Here is a 19909-nt window from a genome sequence, read left to right on the forward strand (position 1 = left end):
CAAATTTTTTCCAATTTACAATAGAGAGTAAGAATTTGTGTATGTGTATAAATAAAAAATAAATCCAAAAACTTCATGATGATATATTTCCCTTGATGGTTACTATAAGAGAGAGGAAGCTATTAAAAGTCTTTAGCAATAAAAACCAAATTTTTACTACACCCTTCATTTACTTCTTTTTCTAGAAGGCCCTGATTTCCTCATTCATGTCTACGGAATTAGAGAAGTAAAGCTTTTTAAAATTGAAAAGACACAGTCAGACTTGTAATTCCATTGTTCTTTTCCATTTGTTCTTTGGATTAGCCATCTGCAAAAATGCATTAGTCATAGCAAGTCTAATCATTTATATGTCAGTTTCTCAAACTTTAAATTCTAATAGAATTACACTTATCAAACAATTTTATTAATTTTTTAAATCAAAACTGGAATTTAATTTCCAAGAAGGCCAGAGAGGCAATAGCCTTTCAGCCAGTCCATTGTGTTTCACTTGTCCCTGAACAAGTTGCTAAAATTTTTTCCAATACAATATGGTATAGTTTTCTATAATGAAAAACACAGAGCATTTTTAAGAACTGTTAAAGACATTGCATCATCAGTGAAAAAAAATACACTTACTGTAATAAAAGAGAATCATCTTTGTGGAAGGGCTAAGAAAATTATTCTTGTAGATATTTAATTTTTTTTTATATAGTTTTTGCAGGATTGTGAACATGATGACTTAGGTGGCTGTTTCTGTTTTTTTTGCAATACATACAAATAAATACTGTATTTGCTGAGTGATAATTCCTCAAGGACAAGAATAGTGTCTTTGTTAGTGTCTGTGCCATGGGTGGCACAGTAATGTTCTCTTTATAATTGCACTATTTCTCTAACAGCTGCACAACAAACATTTGTTAAGGCACAGCCACATATGAACACAAAAATAGAGAGTAAAATAATACTTTTATAATTTTTATTGCAATGTGGACAAAAATATGGGATAGAAAGATGATTTGATACAACATGAATATTTTATACACGTATCTCATGAAAATAATAACAAGACCTTTTCTCTTCAAAGTTTTGTAAAGTTTTCTTCAAAGTTTTTATGTTAACAACCTGAGGAGAAAAAAAAAGTCCTTAAATAAGTCCTTTATCATCTTTTTAAGTACTACATGGACCATAAGCCCTTGCAAAAAATCTTTTATCCTAAAGAAATGACAAAACATATTTTCATAAAAATTAAAATGTATATCATTACAAAAGACCAACCTGTACACAGTCAGATGGGCCTACAAAATAAGTAATCTTCAAAAATATTTTCTAATAGTCTATTTTGCATATTGTAAAATATACTGAATGCCTTTTCAGACATGCTTGGACTATAAATATTTCCATAATTATTTCTATTCATATTCTTACTAAGACAATGCAAAACCATTATAATTTGCAGTTTGTAATCAAAAACTAACACACAGATCTATTATGGTTTTGCATCCTATTCATATTGAATCTTTCAGCCTTTCCAACACCATTGGCACATCTTTCAGGATTCCCCTCAGTATCACCAGGTTGACTACCCCAAAATGACGTGATGTTATCCATACTCACAGCTACTAAATGCATTAACATCGTTTTCTAATAAGTTGAAAGAAAGTCAGAATTTTAATTTTGTGGTGAAGCAATGGAGCACCAGTTACACACTCAAAGGTTGCAGAAATCATATGAGATTTCTTTTTTAGTTGGGTGATTTTGGTCTGCTAAGGCAATATGTACTCAGAGTTATATTCAAGACCTACAGAAGATGAAAGATGTGTGAACAGGGAAAATGAAGAAAAAATCACAAAAGAAAATGGAGTTTCCATTAGTATTCAATTTGTACCAAAATTTGGCAGCAGATTATTTTTAATTACTATTTCTTACACAAAACACCATTAAATGATATTCAATAGACTTTCTGCCACTGAGAGTATTCAAATTAAAATCATAGAGAAGCATACCATTATACAAGGAAAAATTAGTGATGAAAAGCCACTCAATGACAAAAAGGCCCTTACTCAGTGTACTTACCTGCCCACACACAATTCCCCACTAGGAAAGAAATTCCATACTAGAAGCAATGATAAAAAAATTCAATTGGCAGAGGATTAACTATATACAAAAACTAGAGGCTTAGTGCTACAAAACCATGAGGGGAAACATAAGATTAATTTATTGCATCTGATAGGACAAGAAGCTTATGAAAAATAGAGATAATATTAAGGGCAATGCTCATCTAAAGAAAACTCTCTTAACACTTTGTAACAAAGATGAACATGGTTCCCTCCACATTTTCAAAAGGAAAAAAAGTTGACTCTCTCCTTAGGCAGTGTTTTAACTTCAGCAGTGGATCTAGACCTTCATTCATTCTTTTCCCTACAGTCATTCTCATAATTCCTTCTTAAAAAAAGAACTTGGCTTATTTTGCACTTAACTTCTACTTATTGCACTGGTCATTTCCATAATCACAAACCAGCCTGATCACTGGCTGTCTTCTGTGACATTGAAATAATGTGAAAGAATCTAAAGGCTGCCTTGGGCAACAATCTGAGGATATTAGCATACATCAGGTACCTTGGGCTCACCACTTTAGAAGTATGCAGCAATATCAGGTGAAAAAAAGCAATAGGCAGTTATGAGATAACTTCTCCCCAGGGAAAGTTTTATTCCAGCTTTCAACAGATGATGGTTTGTGCCCTGGAAGAAAATAATTATATTACTTCTCAAATTCCATATATATTGTTTTCTTTATAATTTTGGTTTATTATTATAACTCTAAGCTCTTGTTATTCAAACAAATAGATGGATCTGTTGTGAAAAAGGTACAGAGCCAGTAATAGTGAGCTAGTTGAAGATCTTCTGGAAGTACACTATAATGAATGTGCTATAATACCTGATTGCACCTGAGATTCCCCAGCTTTCTTATGGAACTTGTAACTTTTCCTGAGACACTGAAAGATAAGAATACGAGACTGTCCAATCATCCTCATTAAAATGCTGAAATTTCAAAGGCATTCAATGCTGAAGTACAACATTACAATCTGTAATGGGATATTGGCACAGCAGTTACCATAGGTGGTATTATGACATCTGAAGCAAGTGTCTTTCTAATAAATTATTAGATGGATCCCTGAAGTAGGTAAGATAGGGAAATAAATAGGTACGGTGAATATAGCATTAAGGGTCAGGGAAGGCAAAAATCATTAGCGTATCATTTAATTGGTTTCATAAATTGTCATACAAAAAGTTAATCCTTGAGCTTTCTGAGACTGTTGAAATATGGAAATTGAGACTATAGCCCACAAAAGTTACACAGTTTTATCTTCAATTAGTACCACTGGGAAGGGAATAACATCATTAAGGATGGCTTAGAAGTTGGAACAGTATTCCAGCAACGCAGACTTTTTAATTTTTTTTGCAACCCCTATTATATTTTACTTCATTACCTCACTGTGGATTTTCCACTTCTGACCCCTAAAATATCCAAATATTTTAACTGTAAGAATGTGGGGAATGTGAGAGTACACAAGAGCACAATATCTCATTTATGAGAATAGAAACCAGAGGCAAGATGTGGAACAAGAAATAAATCACAGATAGATATACAAATCCCAAATATAGGAGATAGATCAAAACTAACAGTGTTGGATCCATATTGGAGCTGGACAGCACTGGCTCCACCAGACTTTAAGGAAGCTTCTGGCAGCTTCTCACAGAAGCCCCCATGTCGGCCCCCTCTGCTACCTAAAACTTACCATGCAAACCCAGCACAGTAAACTTGAGTTTACACAATAATATTCATAGAAAGCAGTGTTTATTGATTTATTTTCAACTACTGATGCCAGAACTGCCAAGATTCTTTTTGTCTCTGTGTATATCACTTGTTTTTTTTCCTTGCCCTCCATAGAAGTACTTAAAAAAAAAAAAAAGAATGACAACAGCAAGCATACTCAACTCAGAACCAGTTAACATTTCCTGACACTACCATGCAAAACAATTATTCTCTGGACTGCAAACTACGCACAGCCCTTGACTGTTGTGCAAGTTGTTTTTTATTTAAACAGGTATAATTACTTCAGGGGGATTGAGTACATGGAACTAATTGATGTTTAACATTTAAGAAATGTAACACAATTTTATGCCTGTTTAAAAGTGTCAAAAGTGATTCATAATATTTGAAGAAATTTCACTGTTGGCAGAAACAATATCTACCCATGGGAAATTATCCCAAACAAGAGTGTCACATTTGATATAAAACTCACATTTAATACAAAAGGTAAACACATTTCTTGTTTCGGTGTGTGCTACAACTAATGCTAAGACCATTTTCTTTAATCCACAAAGTCAGATGTGAATCATGTTTCAACAATTTGGTATAGAATCATAAAATAATAGAATGGTTTGGGTTAGAAGGGACCTTAAAAATCCTTAAAGGGCTCCAACCCCCGAGGTTGCTTAAAGTTTCATTCAAACCAACCCTGAACACATCCAGGGATGGGGCATTCACAGCTGCTCTGGGCAACATGTGCTAGTGTCTCAGCATAGTAAATTTCTTCCTAATATCTGATCTAAACATACTCACTTTCAGTTTGAAGAGATTCCTTTTTCTCCTGTCACTACATGCTCTCCCTTCTGTTTCAAAAATGCTTGTTTAAGTTGCAGAAAAAGCCTAGATTTTTTTTTAACAGAGCAGAAACCTCAGAATTTTTTCATGTCCAAAGTCAATCTTACAGGGTGACCTTTTGTGAGCATTTGTAATGGGAGTGTTTCCTCTGATTTCTAGGAGACTGAATGCACATTAAGAGTATAAGTTTCTCAAGTTTTTTAATATTCAGAGGTTATGAGCAGCCTTGAAAAGCAAAGAAGCAAAGATTTTTGTGAAATCTAGAGGAAATAATCGTGGACTTAAGGGTAGCATCATGGTTATTGCCATGCTTAGAATTGTTTTATGAGATGGATTTCAGGCAGCTCAGCAGCTTTCAAAACCAAAATCGATGGGACACAGTGAATAAAAGAAAAAGGATATAGAAGTAATAATGGATCTTTTAATCTGCTTTGACTCTAGGTCAAATTGTTGTTATATAAATAAAGACCTTTGATTTATTATATTCAAACATAAGAAATCTATATTTACATCAGTGTAGCATTATGACACTCTATCTAATGTAATTAATAACAATATAGTAACAGTCATGCATATGTAGTAGAAATAGTATGTCACAGGTGAATTTATCTTTGAATTCCTTTTTTTTTTTTTTTTTGTAATTCTTCATTCATTTTCAACAGTGGTATTCCTTTTCCTACAGACCTCAAAGATTTTAAGTTTTGACTACACCTAAAAGCATGCAAAGAAAACATGACATTATTTTCAGTGCTTGAACTGCTGTATAAAACATGCACAGTCATTCTTATTTCTGTGACTGGGGAAAACAATATTTGTGAGATAATCAACAACTCAACACACTATTCAGGCATATACCTTTCACAAATGTAGGCTATAATTAAATTTATATAAAACAATAGTTCTTGCAGCTATCTCTTCTTGATGTGAGCTGATTCTACACAGCAAATTTCCATAGAATTGCCACAACTTGCACAAAAAAATCCAAAACATTTCATAGTCATGGAAATTGAGTTACAGATATGCCATACTGAAGAAATATTTTTATTAAACTTAAGAAGTCTTAGTAGTACATTTAAGACAGCTTTTAGCAGGCTGCTAGCATGCATAAAAATTTCCTTGAATTAGTACCTCTCATACATAAGACCAATTTTGTGGTGGCTTAAGATGTTTGGGTTTTTTGGTAGGCTGGGGGGGAGGTTTGGTTTTGGTTTTGGCTTGTTTTTTCTTAGGTTTGGTATACTGCTTTTACATAAAAATAAAATAAATACCACCCATCTTACCTAAAAGGAATTAAGTTCAAAGATCCATATGTTGGCAAGAAGCAGCCCCATCTTAAAAATAGTGCCACCACAACTGTTATCAAGGTTAGCAGAATATGCTTAGCTTATTCTAGCTGGTTGAAGCCTTAATGTGGCACAACAGAGAGCTTATTACAAGGCCAAACAGTGGTCTCATAAGATCAGGTCCTATGGCCTTTCACAAAAGTCACTAAGGGAGCTTTTACTATTGGTCAGAAACATCACTTAATCTTGACTGAGCAAAGGAGTTCAGTCTTTGAGAGCTTAATTTTGGAAGTTTTAGAAAACACAATTTTAAAATCTTGCAACATGTTTTGGGTTAGTGAAAAATAACCTCTTCTCATCCTCTTCTACAGCAATCATTGATGTGGAATGGTAAGAGAGACTTTGATGTCAAAGTAGTGCTACATAGAAAAATAATGCAGACTTACAGTCTTATGAGCAAAAGTCATTAGCTCTTTGATCTAAAAGTTCTTCTAAAGAATAAAGGCAAAGACATTTACATAGAGAAGAGATAGTAAAACACAAAATGAGAAGAGAAATTTAAAAAAAGGAAGTAATAACACCACCAAAAAGCTACAGACAGAAACTTTTATATCCCAAGGTAAAAATTCCTTCAATATTTGCCATAAAAATGTTATACTGGCATTTAAATTGACATAAAGTTACAATTTCTTCATTTTAACAACACCATTTATTTTCACAACAGATAAAGGGGACCTCATGTTACAAATACACTTTCTAAGAAGAAAATTACTCAGCATTATGAAGGTACTTTTCAAAGTGCAGGTAACAATTTCAAACACTTCATTCTACAAAACAAAATGGAAAGAAACCCATAATATGTTTTAAACCAGTTTAAAACTAAAAGTCTCCCATTAAAGGCAATGACCTAGCTTTCTTCCCTTATGCATGCATCCAGGCAGCAGTTTTTGAGGGCTGAGTGGGGAGCTATATGATTTGCTTTTAAGAAATTTTCTTTTTTTCTACAGATTACAAAGCCTGAAAGAGTAATCACTGCTACCAGGATAAAACCCGTTTTTCATGTAAAATCTTGGAATGCTATGTCCCAAGTACAATCCATCTGTGATTGATAATATCAAGAGGAAGCATAAATATTTTAAATATTTTAAAATGTTTATTCCCTGGGCTTTGCAGAACCAGGCTTCTATCAATGGCAGCAAGAAAAAGTTCTGAAACATTTATAACAGCAGGAAACTCCTTTGACAAGTGTTTTATCTGAAATAGTAGGACCTTTAAATATCATTACAACAAAGAATAAGACAGCCTGATATAATTTCTCCTTTCCCAGTAAGTTTCTGATATTTCAGGCAAAGCATTAGAAAAGAGTGAAATCTAAAAATGACACTGCTTATCCTGCCATTTTAATGCCAAATTTGTAACTTGTTAACTAAAGAGATTGTAGCACTATTTATTTACTCAATGAAACAGTTTATATGTTTTTTATAGTCTGAAAAAGTAGATGTAATTGTATCTTAATTGTTTTGAGCACCTAATTATTTTGCCAGATAACATGAAGGGGTGAAGGCATTGCAGCTTCAGAGGTTCAGGTGAATTGAAAAAAAAATCATAAAAGCTAAACCCAGTTATATTAAGAAATGTATCATGATTAAGACTCAGTCTTCCAATAGGTTTATTCAGTAACTTTCATAAATTTGCAAACAAAATATTTCTGCTACACATTGTGTTGTTTTGTGGGTGAAATGATTGCTATTTTATACTATTGGTCAATATTTAATGTAGGTGAAATATAAAATATTTAATGAAATTTATAAACAGGTTTAAAAGAGTTGAGAATTTAAATGCTGAACCCTGACTGCATACATGGGACCTGCAAAGATTAACAAATTGGATTTCATGTCAAAATCTTGAAGCAAAACTAGTCAAAAAAATTGCTGTAGAGAACTAAAGCAAAATCCATCACTAACAATCCTTTTTCATCATTCTCATAATTTCTCATCAAGGCAAGAAAAGCATTGCTAATTAAAGCCAACAATGTTCCCTTAGGTGGGAGGACAAGGAAAGTTTTAGGTCTATTGGGATACAATTATGTTTTGCAAATAAGCAATTAAGCTTATTTCAGAGAAATTGTATATATGCTATATTTTCCACTTGATTTTACAGAATTTTCTGAGGCTAATTAAAAAACTGCTGGAAGGGAAAACCCAATCTTTCTTTTGTCTAGAAATGCATGTCTAGAAAAGCATGAAAAGCACACAGCATATTGCATTCTTTTAATTTGATTTTTTGTTTTGTTTGTTTGGAGGGATTTTTCTTGGTTTGTGAGGATTTTGTAGTACATTGAATTTGTATTTTTTATGCAAGGTGACATTTGCCAAATTGCAAACAAACTTTCAACTCTCTTGTTAATAATAGAATTATTATTCATTTAATTCCTGGTCCTCCTAAAAGCATTCTGCAATAACATTAAAAATGGAAGTAGAAAGAATTGTGGACATTTTTATAGACAATAGCCTAGTGTTTGCAGCTGCAGGAGATATACAGGAATAATGTTTATCAACAATAATTAACAGCTTTGACATCTTCACTCTTTTCAACAGGACAGAATACAGATCCTATGTCATTTTCTCATGAACAACCTCAATGTATGAATATATTTCTACACCTGAATTTCCATTAGAGGCATGATAACAGAAATGAGATAATTTGTGTGGACTGCAGCTAACATCACTTCAGGGCATTTACTGCACCAGCCAAGTACTTTGTAGTGCTTGCTAAACCTAAATTCTTTGCCTCTTTCCCTTCTTTAAATTTTCTTATTTTTATAATTAATCTAAGAAGGTTTCATGATATTTCTTTTTTCCCTTTAAAAGAATGGCCGTAAATCCCAAATTCAATGACACTCTGTGTTTCACTAAAAGTGATTTACTGTGGAAGTAGCAGGCCAGACTTTGTGTATCTATTGCATGTTCATAGCACAACATTTCTGTCCATCCTTAACAGTTCATAAAGTTCATAAATAAAATAAAATAAAATAAAATAAATAATTTTAAAGGCAGATATGATAAGTTCAAAAATAATCTGATGTATCTAAATCAAACATAATGCAAAACTTGAATGGAACATGCCACATTTGACCAGCCTTTATCATATATGCCATTGTTGCACAGGCAATTATCACCCATTTGGTCTTTTGAAGAAAGTAATTTGTGAATACATATTAGAAAATAAGAAGCAATGTTTGAAAGATTACTTCCGCTTATTCAGTGATGCATTGCAAGGGGTTTTTCTTTATAGAAGAAATTTGGGAAGGCTTTTTTTTCCCCTCTGTCGCTCCTTGTTTGTGTGCAGTATGAGAATGACTACTTTTAAACAGTTTAAAAAATTATTAGCAAGTATTCATGTCCAAAATGCGTTGAACTGACTAAACAAGTAAGTTGTTGACAGGTGGAGGAGTAAAGAGTGCTTCCTACTATAAACTTTTAATTAGACTCTAAAATTCTTATTAGAAAAATGAAAATTTTACATCATGGCCTGTGTTTGTAAAGCTATTTCAACACATTAGATAAAAAAACCTGAGGTACATAAATAATGAGCTGTATTTCTACAGCTAAAATGAAAAAAATTAGTAGAAAAGTCACCTTTCAGCCAATGAGAACTACTGTATCATCCTATGTTTTGCCTGTAGCAAATAAAAGGGACAAGAATATTTTTTTTGCTGTATAACTTTGATGCTATTGATGGCAAGTTTATTTCATTTGAAGAGAAATTTTATGTTATTGGTAAGTGACTCTGGAGGAGTCTAAAGTTCTGCAAAACACCCACAGTATTTTTTTTTGTACAAGCAAAAACTAATATTTTTAAATGCATTTAAAAATCCATGTTTGAAGAGTGTTTGACTTTGAAAAACTGCAATCGGAGGTCTATGAACCCATAGCATTACAGCTGTGTAATATTGTGTAATAATCTTACCTCTTCTCTTTCAGTGACACAGCATGAGAACTGCAGTCTTGCAATAGGACAGAAACAGAAATTTGGAAAGAAAAGCAAAGAGCAAGAGAAAAAAATAAGTCAAGTACTTAAAACTTCTATGGAAAGTTTTTTTAAAATGGCTTTTTTGCTTTCCTACTCAGCCATTTCTTGGCTTCTGAATGCCTTGTGGATGTCTCATTCAAGCTTAGGCTTTGCCTTTTCTGCTCTTGAGTTTATCTTTTGCTTCAGACAAACCTGATAAAACTGTGTAGCTACTCCTACTGCTTTCTCCTCTTTCATTTCAAAGATGGATCTCCTTCATGCAGAATACTTGTTTCTTTAATCAATTTTAATAACTGCAGGAACCAGTTTTTACAAAATTTAGAAAGACTGGATGTCTTTAAAAGGTATCCAAAATTACTGATATCTCCAGATTTGTGAGTTTTCTTCTATGACTTTTAACATTTATTACATATCTGTACTGATTTCAACTTCTAGACACAAACCTATCATAAAAAAAATGAAATCATAATTGATTATATATTTAGATGCAGAATTAGGAAATCATTTGCAACTGACAGATGAAAGAAAAATTTATTGAGGCATGAAACTGCTTGGTTTTCTGTGAAAACAAATAAAGAGCAATGGATCCAAAGTATACAAGATTTTCCTGGTGACTGAGCACACATCCCAGTGACATGACCATGTAACTGGGGAAATGAAGAAAAAAAAAGGCAGCACTACCAACTTTACTTGTAGAGTCAGACTCGTGGAATTTATGGTGTAGCAAAAGTGCTGACTCTTTCTAGAAAGGGTATTTTAAGAAAGTCTGACAAAAATAGTAGCTCATATTACTGGGAAAAGTAGTAGATCCTTTTTCAGAAAAGTGGTTCATGTGTATGTATAATTAATTCAGCCCAATATGCACATTCTGTTTTCAGGTTGGTTTTCCTCAACAGTCACAATTTAAGCCCCTTTTCTTAGCTTAAATACGAATGAGGGATTATTGTGCAATTACACATGCAGAGATGAAACGTAGATTTTAAATCATGCTCTTAAGTTTTTTCAGGGGGGGCATTTTAAAGAAAAACCCAAAATACTTTTGCTAGTTACCACCTGAATAATAACATTTAAAAATAAAATTAGCAAGAAACATACAGCTCTCTATGGGTATAAAAATAATTTCTATTGAGTTACTGAAACTTGAAACATATGAATTTGTTGTCCATTTACAGGACTTAAGTCTTTTAAAATAGTATACATCAGAAGATAAACCAAAAAAATTATCTGAGATATACCTATTTTCTGACCTGTTCATTCTAGACATGTTCATTAAATAATAATAAAAAAAAAGAAGCAGAAAAAAATCAATGCAAAAAACCTCTAGATTTGAGGTACTAAATAGGTTGCAAGAATGATATATAAGATTTATGTGTGGACTTTTAGTGATAATAAAATTACTTTTAATTAGGACAAAATGTAGGAGGAAGACAAACAAACTCAAATCCCTCCATAAATTATTTTCTGCCATTGTGCTCTGTTTAGCATCGAGATCTGTTTTTAAGTAAACTCAAGGGTAATATAAGATGCAATCAAATTTTAGAGTACTGCAATGACCTACTGAAAAAAAAAAAAAGAAAAAATAATTCATACTTCATGGTCTCATCAAGAACTTAATTTACTCTTCATTTCTGTGGATTAGTATCTGGGAACCTCTGACCCTCTTCAGTCATTCATTAAAAGAAATGCTTAAAACTGACAGCTGAACTTTGCATTCAAATCATGATTTCATATTCAAAGTTAAGCTTAAGCATGAAAGGCAGCTAAAATGGTCAAATAAATGGATAATTATGCTTCCATATTGAAAGACACATAATATATTTCCATTATAAAGCCAAGCAGGGTTGTTTATTCAACACTGGATTTATCCTTAAAGAAGGGCAAGAAAAACAGATTTGAAACAGAAGAGTGCCCTGTGTTTATCAAATATTCTTATCTTGAATACAACTTTGTAACAAATCCTCATGCTTCTCTTAATATGCTGACATTTTATCCATCAAAGGACTGTGGTTAATGAAAACTGCAGTTCAAAATAAATTATTTCTCTCTCCAAAGAATTATAGCTTGTGTGCTTTGGGGTTTTTTTCTTCTCTTCTTTCTCATGAGAAAAAGCCATGACTCATCACCAGAAGTTCATCAGAAAATTACCCTTAGGAATTTGAGGCATCTAATCTGAATCTTAAGGTACAAGATAAATTTTTGTATTGCTTACTGCTTTATAATCTTTCAAAAAGCAATGAAAAAAGGAAATAAGGAAGGGGGCAGTTTTCAGGGGTTTTCTGGTTTGATTTTGGTTTTTGGGAGATGATTAATTTTCATTTGATTGGGGCTTTTTGCAGATTTTTTTTTGGTGTTTTTTTCTTCATTTGCTTGCACTTTCTTTTTGGTATCTTTTTTATGGAAAGAATCTTCCTTTCCTCTTGCATCTTCCATATTTGAATAAGTCCTTTTCCTCAGGGTCTTCTCTCTGCCCTTTTTTTTTTTTTTTATTTTGACTGAAATAAAGCAGAGTCAGAGATTAGAATCCTTTAGCAACTAATTGCCTGCTAGTGGGTCCCCTATATGTACTCAGACAAATGTTTTCAATAACTCAGTGTTTTCTTAAGTTGCATAGAGTAATGTTTTAGAATGAAGGAGATCCTAAAATTTAATAGTAGTTATTTAAAGAACAATTCTCTGAGTTAAGAAAAAAGGAAGAAATAAATGGCTTTTAAGGGCTATTAAAGGAAACTCAAATGTTTCCTAACTTCAAAACCTTTCTCCTGTAAGTATACTCAATGCCAAGAACGTTATTATTATGAACACCTTGACATAGTATTCTGTTCACCCCCTTGCAATTTCTGTTTCAAAATCCATGGAAAATGCTGGTCTAAAAACAGTCTCTATTATTTTTAAGAATATTTCAACAATGGGTGAAAGCAAAAGACCAGTTTATTTTCTCCAAATTTATACTTAGGTGTGTAATTGCAGCACAGAAATGGAAAACATTTATCACGCTATAGAAAGGTACTTAAATAATCTAACAAAATCTCTGAAAAATTGAGTTATAAAGCTTAAAAATAAAGATTTCATGTTAGTATTAATCTTCTTGACAATTGTAGGGCAATCTCTAACCTTAAAATAATGAATCAAATTAACCTGATTAAAACAAATTCTTTTAATGTAAGTTATTCTTATTTGCAAGTCAGTATTATTTCCAGAATTTACCCAGCTCTGACTTCCTGATTTTTGTTTTGCCATTTCAAGGCCTTTTGACAATTTAAACACTTTAGAGGGCTATTCTATAATCAGTTCACAGAAGACTTGGTAAAATCCAATGCAGGGAAAAAACTATTTCCCAAAGGAACATTTACAATCAAAAGTGGAAGCAAATCTATTTTATTGATGTAAACTGCGCATAGTTATAAGATCATAATTTAAAGTCACAATGTGAAACAGTCAAGGCACAAACATTTTGGAATCAATAGTATGAGAATGTCTAATGGGAAACTTTCAGTTCTTGCTCTATAAAAAGTGCTTGGCTAGTGCATTATTTAAAAATACTTGCATATTGACAAAGATATTTTGGCATTTAGTTTGATCCAAAATTATCTTCCAACACTCAGAATCTAAATGACATACAAAATACTTAGATGTTTCATTTCTCCATTATGTTGTAAAATATAAAAACCCTTCCTTCCAAAAATAAGTCTAGATTACTGCTGAGGAACCTTACATGCTTGGCAGCCACTGTCTTCCAAGGAAAACTTTGGGAAATTATCTCAAAAATTAATATTTCAAGATGAGCATCTTCTCTGTTTAGAGAGAAAAATTAAGCAACTTAAACATGCTTGAAAAAAACCTGAACGAAATTCCTGTATAGGGCAGAGGGCATCATGAATACAAATTATCCATTTTTTTTCATTCCACAAAAAGTAAATTATAACTATCATTTTTTATGACACAAAGGACTGAGTCTACAACTCAAACTTACTAATTTTTGATATAGATATATTTTTATTTTGTTTTGCAACAAAAGCACTGTGACCTTTAATGAGGTATAAACATAAACAGGCCATAAACAAAATTTTCAAGTAACTTGAAATACATTGGATTCTGAAGCTTCTTTATAAAGAGTTTTGGCACATAGAACATTAAAATTTCCATTAAAAAATATTGAGTCTCCTAAATATCTAAATTTCTGACTTCTATTTTCCCAAAATCTTTAGAAAGAGCTCAATAACACTGGTGACTTCATTTTCCTTTCTTGAAAGACATTTCACCCAGGGTGATTCTCAAAGAGCATACAGTGAGATGAAGTTTACTTCGCCACAGTTATGGTCATCATAAAGATTACCTTTAAAAAAAGGGGAATTATTAAGTAACATTCAACATGTTTCAAAGTCATGAGGAGAACATCATCAATATCTCTGTAAAAGTCAATTTAAGATACTGTTAAAGTCATACTCCGGCTTTCTGTAGGAGCTTCTCATTCATGGAATGTTCTCATTTTGATATAAGCTTTGATAAAGAAAATTACAGCTGAAAAATGGTCTCTCTGGGGATAAAAAGATCCCAAATAAACAAAACCAGGAAAAGAGTTCCTAACAAAACAAACATTCCTTGAAAATGCTGTCTTGGTTTTATGTTTGACATGGAAGTCACTTGTAAGCACCTGCTAACAGTACTAAAACAAAGCAAAGCAAAATAAACACACAAAAACAAGAAAAAAGGGAATGTCAAAAAGTTCAGGCATGCAAACTTGCTTAATTTTCTTGTTTAAATTATTTTCCCCCTGCTGTTGCAATGCAGATACATGTCTAGTTTCCCTTCAGGGGGAAGGTATCTGTGTTCATATTTCAAATATCTGACAAGATCCTTTTAAATTCTATATATTATCACCAGGATAAAGACACATTCTCTTTTCAGTGACAAATTTTGAAATAACCAATTTGTTTCAGATATGTAAGAGACAATGGAAAATAGCAAAATTAATTTCGATTTCTGATTACACTTTAAAGAAAATCTCTGACATTAATTTGGTAACAGTGCCTGTAGAAAAGCTGAAAGTCACATATTTGGTGAAAACAAAACTGTTTATTGCAGACACATACTATGGAGGAGGGCAGTGGCTGCCAATCATATAAATTAGTTCAAGAGTAATCTAGATGTATTTCTGGAGGGGATGATTGAAAGAATAGTAAGAAAACTGAAAAATGGATTGATATCAGCCACAACAACAACAAAAAGAAGCCTGCTATGTAGATAACATTTCCAAGTTCTAAAACTTTCTGATATTCTTATCTTGGCACAGCAGGAGTACATAGTACTTAATTGAATTTTGAAGAATTACCAAGAAGGTGTGTGTAAAAAAAACATGCACTGAATTTCTGTTGAACTAGTGAAACACAATATAACAGTTTTATTGAGTTTACATGGCCAAGTTTTGGTAGCAGGGCAGCTGTAGAGGGACTTTTGTGACAAACTGCTGGAAGCATCTTCCATGTCTGGCAAACCCAGTGCTTGGTGGCTCTGAAGATGGATGTGGTGCTGGTCAAGGCTGAGCCAATTAGAAATGGTGGTAACATCTCTTTCATAAGAGATTTAAGATGATAGAAAAAAAAAATTACAGATGTAATTGAGGCCAAAGGGGAGAGAGGTGAGAACATGTGAGAAGAACAGCTCTTCAGACACCAAGGTCAGTGGAGAAGGACAGGGAGCAGGTACTTCCAGCATGGGGGCTGGAATTCTTCTGCAGCCCATGATGAAGGCCATGGGGAAGCAGCTGTGCCCCTGCAGCCCACAGAGTCCATGGGGATGAAAAGATCCACCTGCAGCCTCTGGAGGAGCCCCAAACTGAAGCAGAAGGATGTCTAGAGGAGGCTGTGAACCTGTGGGAGACCTGCTGTATTAGTTTTGCCCGGCTTTGTTTTTGGCTGTGGGGGGGCCACAGAGGTGTCTTCTGTGAGAAGCTGCTGGAAGCTTCCACCATGTCTGGCAGAGCCAGTTCCTGATGGCTCTGAAGATGAATATGCCATTGGCCAAGTCTGGGCCAGTTAGAAATGATGGTAACACCTCTGTGATAACTGATTTAAGAACAAAATCAAAACAAAGTGTGGTGCATTCATGATTCATCAATGTCTGCCTCCCAGAGGAACCATTAAGTGTGCTGAAGCCCTGCTTCCCAGGAAATGTTCAAACATCCCTTGCTGATGGTAAGAAAAGATTGACTTTTCTCTTCTCTTCTCTTATGTGTGCACAGACTTCCCACTTATTTCTTTTCTTCCACTGTAATAAAACTGATCTCACCTGCTGGTTGTTCTCCATCCTGTTCTCTCCCCACATAAGGAGGAAGAAGAAGCATGAAGAAGAAGCCCTGTGCCCTCCATCCATCCTCCATCCTCCAACATACTAAAAATCCTAAAACCTAAATTTCCCACCTAAGTGATACATCTACACTACTCTCTTCAATCTACTTCACACTCTAGTAGATTCTAGTCTATTCTGGAGTTTAGGAAACTTTCTCCATGAATGAGGGTCAAAGTCAGTGCTGCCCTGGGGGTCAGGGCACCCCAGAGCAGACAGGGAAATATTCCTGGTGCCCTGGGTTTCCACAGGAAAGGGAGTGATAGAGTGGCTTAGGGGGCACCTTGCACCCAGTCAAAGTCAGCCTGCTACACCTGTGGAGAGAGAGCTGTCTCCCCTGGGAGGGACCCCACGGTACAGCAGGGAATGCCTCCTCTCCCTGAGCTGCAGGAGAAGCTACAGGGAATGAACTGACCATAACCCCCAATCTGTATCTCCTTGCACCACTGGGGGAGGAGGTGGAGACGGGAAGGAGGGTGGGGTGGGGTGGGGGGGGGGGGGTGTTTTTAATTATTTTACTGCTCATTATCCTGCTCTGACTCTGTTAGCAATTCATTCAATTCACATCCCTATTCTGAGTCTGTTTTGCCCATGAAGGTATCGGGTGAGCTATGTCTCCCAGTCCTTATCTCATCCCACGTACCCTTCATTATATTTTCTCTCCCCTGTGAGAGAGCAGAGCAGTTGTGGAATCCAGTCAGGATCAGCCCATACATCAATTCCTTTGCAAGGGACCTACAAATATCATCTGGTCCAACTGCAAGTGAAATGCTTTTCTTCTCTTATTTCTTTGCACAACGATATATTTAAAAGTCTCCTTTCCTTTGAGAGTTTGATCCAGTATAGTTATTTTTCCTTCTTAACATGCACTCTTGTTATGTATAACAGTCTGAATACACGCATCATGTCCTAAAGTATTATCAGCACTGGCATTGTGCCAAAGTCATTGTCCTGGTGTCAGTGTCTTATGTCCTTGGTCTCACACCTACATAGGGGCTGCATAGGACAGGCCATCTATTCAGATTCTGAAGACAGATCCTGAACTGGCTAAGGCTTTGGTCTCAGAAGTCATTCTTGGACATCTCTTGCCCTCTATTTTTTATGTGGATTTAAGGCAATGATTTGAGAGTCTGTGGTGTTTTTCTGTTTCTGTCTTTTTAAACTTTTTATTTTCCTGGAAAATGGAGAAAGAAAGGAGTGTTTGGATCTAGAAGGCAAAGTAAAAGAGACTTAAAAGGTCATCAAATCTCTCTAGAAGTATGAAAAATGAGAAGATGGTTTAAGCAGGCAACTAATTCACACATTGGTTAAATATTAAAAAAAATAATTTTAAAAACATTCAGTAACTGGAAAAAGATTAATACAATCCACAGCCAAAGTGGAAAGTGCTACTGCAGCTGCTCCTCAAGGCTTATATTAAGGCAGAATGTAGCACCATGAGTGGTGCTAAACACAAACAGGGGTTTCTCATAGCAGAGGACTGGTACTCTGTCTGTGCTGGTCTAGATCTGCTTTTAAAAGACTTGGATTTCAGTTTTGTAGCAGCATAGCTAAACACACAGCATGATTCTACTTGCTAGTCTAAACTACATTACTTGCAAAGAAGCCATTTCTGGCACACTTTTCCTACTTTTTCTTCAGAAAGAAAAAACACAAAAACACACCAATCACATGCTACTGTTCTCCCAAAAAACTTGTTCTGTAATATATTTTTTCCTTTGTTTCTGTGCAAGAGTGACAGGGGTGAAGAATTTGACTGGCTGTTGATGTGGCTTCCAAAAGTATGTTTAAAAAGAGTCTTATTACCAGCTTACAATCTTTTTCATCAGTTCCTAGGATTAGATACAGGAATATCTAACAAACTCTGTGTAGGTACAAATTACATTTATTTGTGCTGCCCTGATATATTTCTGTCATGAAACTTTGTGACTTTTTATCCAAACTCATTTAAATTGCACAGGGTGTTCATGATTTACATCTTCTGAGTGTTTGCTTTCCAGCATCTTGCCTCTAACAAGTTTAAAGAAGTCAGACTGAGCATATGCCTCAAATTCTGAACCACTACCCAAGTTTTAGAAACAGTATTATTGCCTGAATTTGCAAGGCTTGATTCACCATGTATCTCTCTCCTCACATCTTGAGAGCAGTAGTGATCAGGTTCTGCAGCTCTGTCACAAAGCCCTCAATAAGGAGGGGGAACCAAATCCACAGTGAAAATACAGCAGCACAGAACTTAATAAGGAAGGTCAGCAACTTTTGAGTGCCATTAAGGACCAGAGGGTGCATGAGAGCAAAAGAAAAAAACTGCCACTTCGGTATGAAATTCTACACTGTCTAGAAGATGTAAAAATGTCTATAGAAAATGTACAGAAACTTGTTTCACAATATTTTTCCTAATTAAAGGAACTATAATGTCTTTTTAAAAACTGAAGGAGGAAGAACAGCGCATGGGTGTCCCAAAGTCTTTTTGTCTGCAGATGACTGACAAAAACATAAAAACTAGCTTGTTTTAATCTTTCAGATAACAAGTTTTAGAAAAATTGTTATACTGAATTATATGTGTAAAAGAAAGATTTAAAATCTCTTCTTTAGCTGTATACTAACAGAAAAAGAATCTCAGGAAATGGTAGTAAAAGTACATAGATGTTTTATTTATTGTGGAAATACACCTGTGGTTCAAATATTACATTTCATACCAGAACTGTAACTTCACCTATAACCACTGATAAGAGTTACACATGAGAAAAATCCTACTAAATGTGAGGGCTGGGGTCTGGTTTCCACAGTACAAAGCAAAAAGATTAATAGCACCTTACTGTGATTCTGAATCATGGATTCCTTTGGATCCAGTGGCCTCCAGATCAGTACTGAACAAGATCTATCACAGCTATTATAACACATGCTAGATGAAGTTTATTATCTTTCCAATAAAAAGCCAGGATATTGATGCACTGGGCTGTTATATACACAGCTCTGCCTCAGTTTATGTGTTCTCATCTGGGATCAAACTTCCATAAGTAAATGGAATTAAATATTAAATATTTTTACCAAGAAAAATTGCCTTTCTTGAGATTAAGGAAAAAGTATTGTGAGTTTATTCATGCTCCATCTGTTGTACTATTTTCTCCAATGGCAACTTCAAAGCACTTTAGCATTATCGAGCGTTTGTGAAGAAATGGCAGTACAATATTATCCCTCAGAGAAAGGAAAAAAAAATTAGGAAGAGTTCAAAAGTGAAAGAAATTTATAGTCACTCAGTTGGCTGTTTAATCCATTATTTAATTGTATGTGTATTTATTTCCATTGATTTTTTCTTTTAAAGACTGATGGAGAGAAAATAACTTGCAGCCTTCTTAACACAGGAACAATCACAGCAGGAGTCCATATCCTTTATCACATGAACAATGCTATACATATATGAAGAAAATTTCAAAGGTTTGTTTCCTGCTGCTAATTTTGCTAGTGAGCTGAATTAGGGGGGCACTGCTGGGTTAACAGCAGAAGATCTTTTTGATACTATTTCAGAAAGGGAAAGATCTGATAACTAGTGTTAATCATTAAAAAGCAGCTCTTGTAGGTGTCAAAAACCCCCTGAAATATGATTCTCTTT

This window comes from Haemorhous mexicanus, chromosome 4 (genome assembly GCF_027477595.1).
Source record: "Haemorhous mexicanus isolate bHaeMex1 chromosome 4, bHaeMex1.pri, whole genome shotgun sequence".
Taxonomy (NCBI): domain Eukaryota; kingdom Metazoa; phylum Chordata; class Aves; order Passeriformes; family Fringillidae; genus Haemorhous; species Haemorhous mexicanus.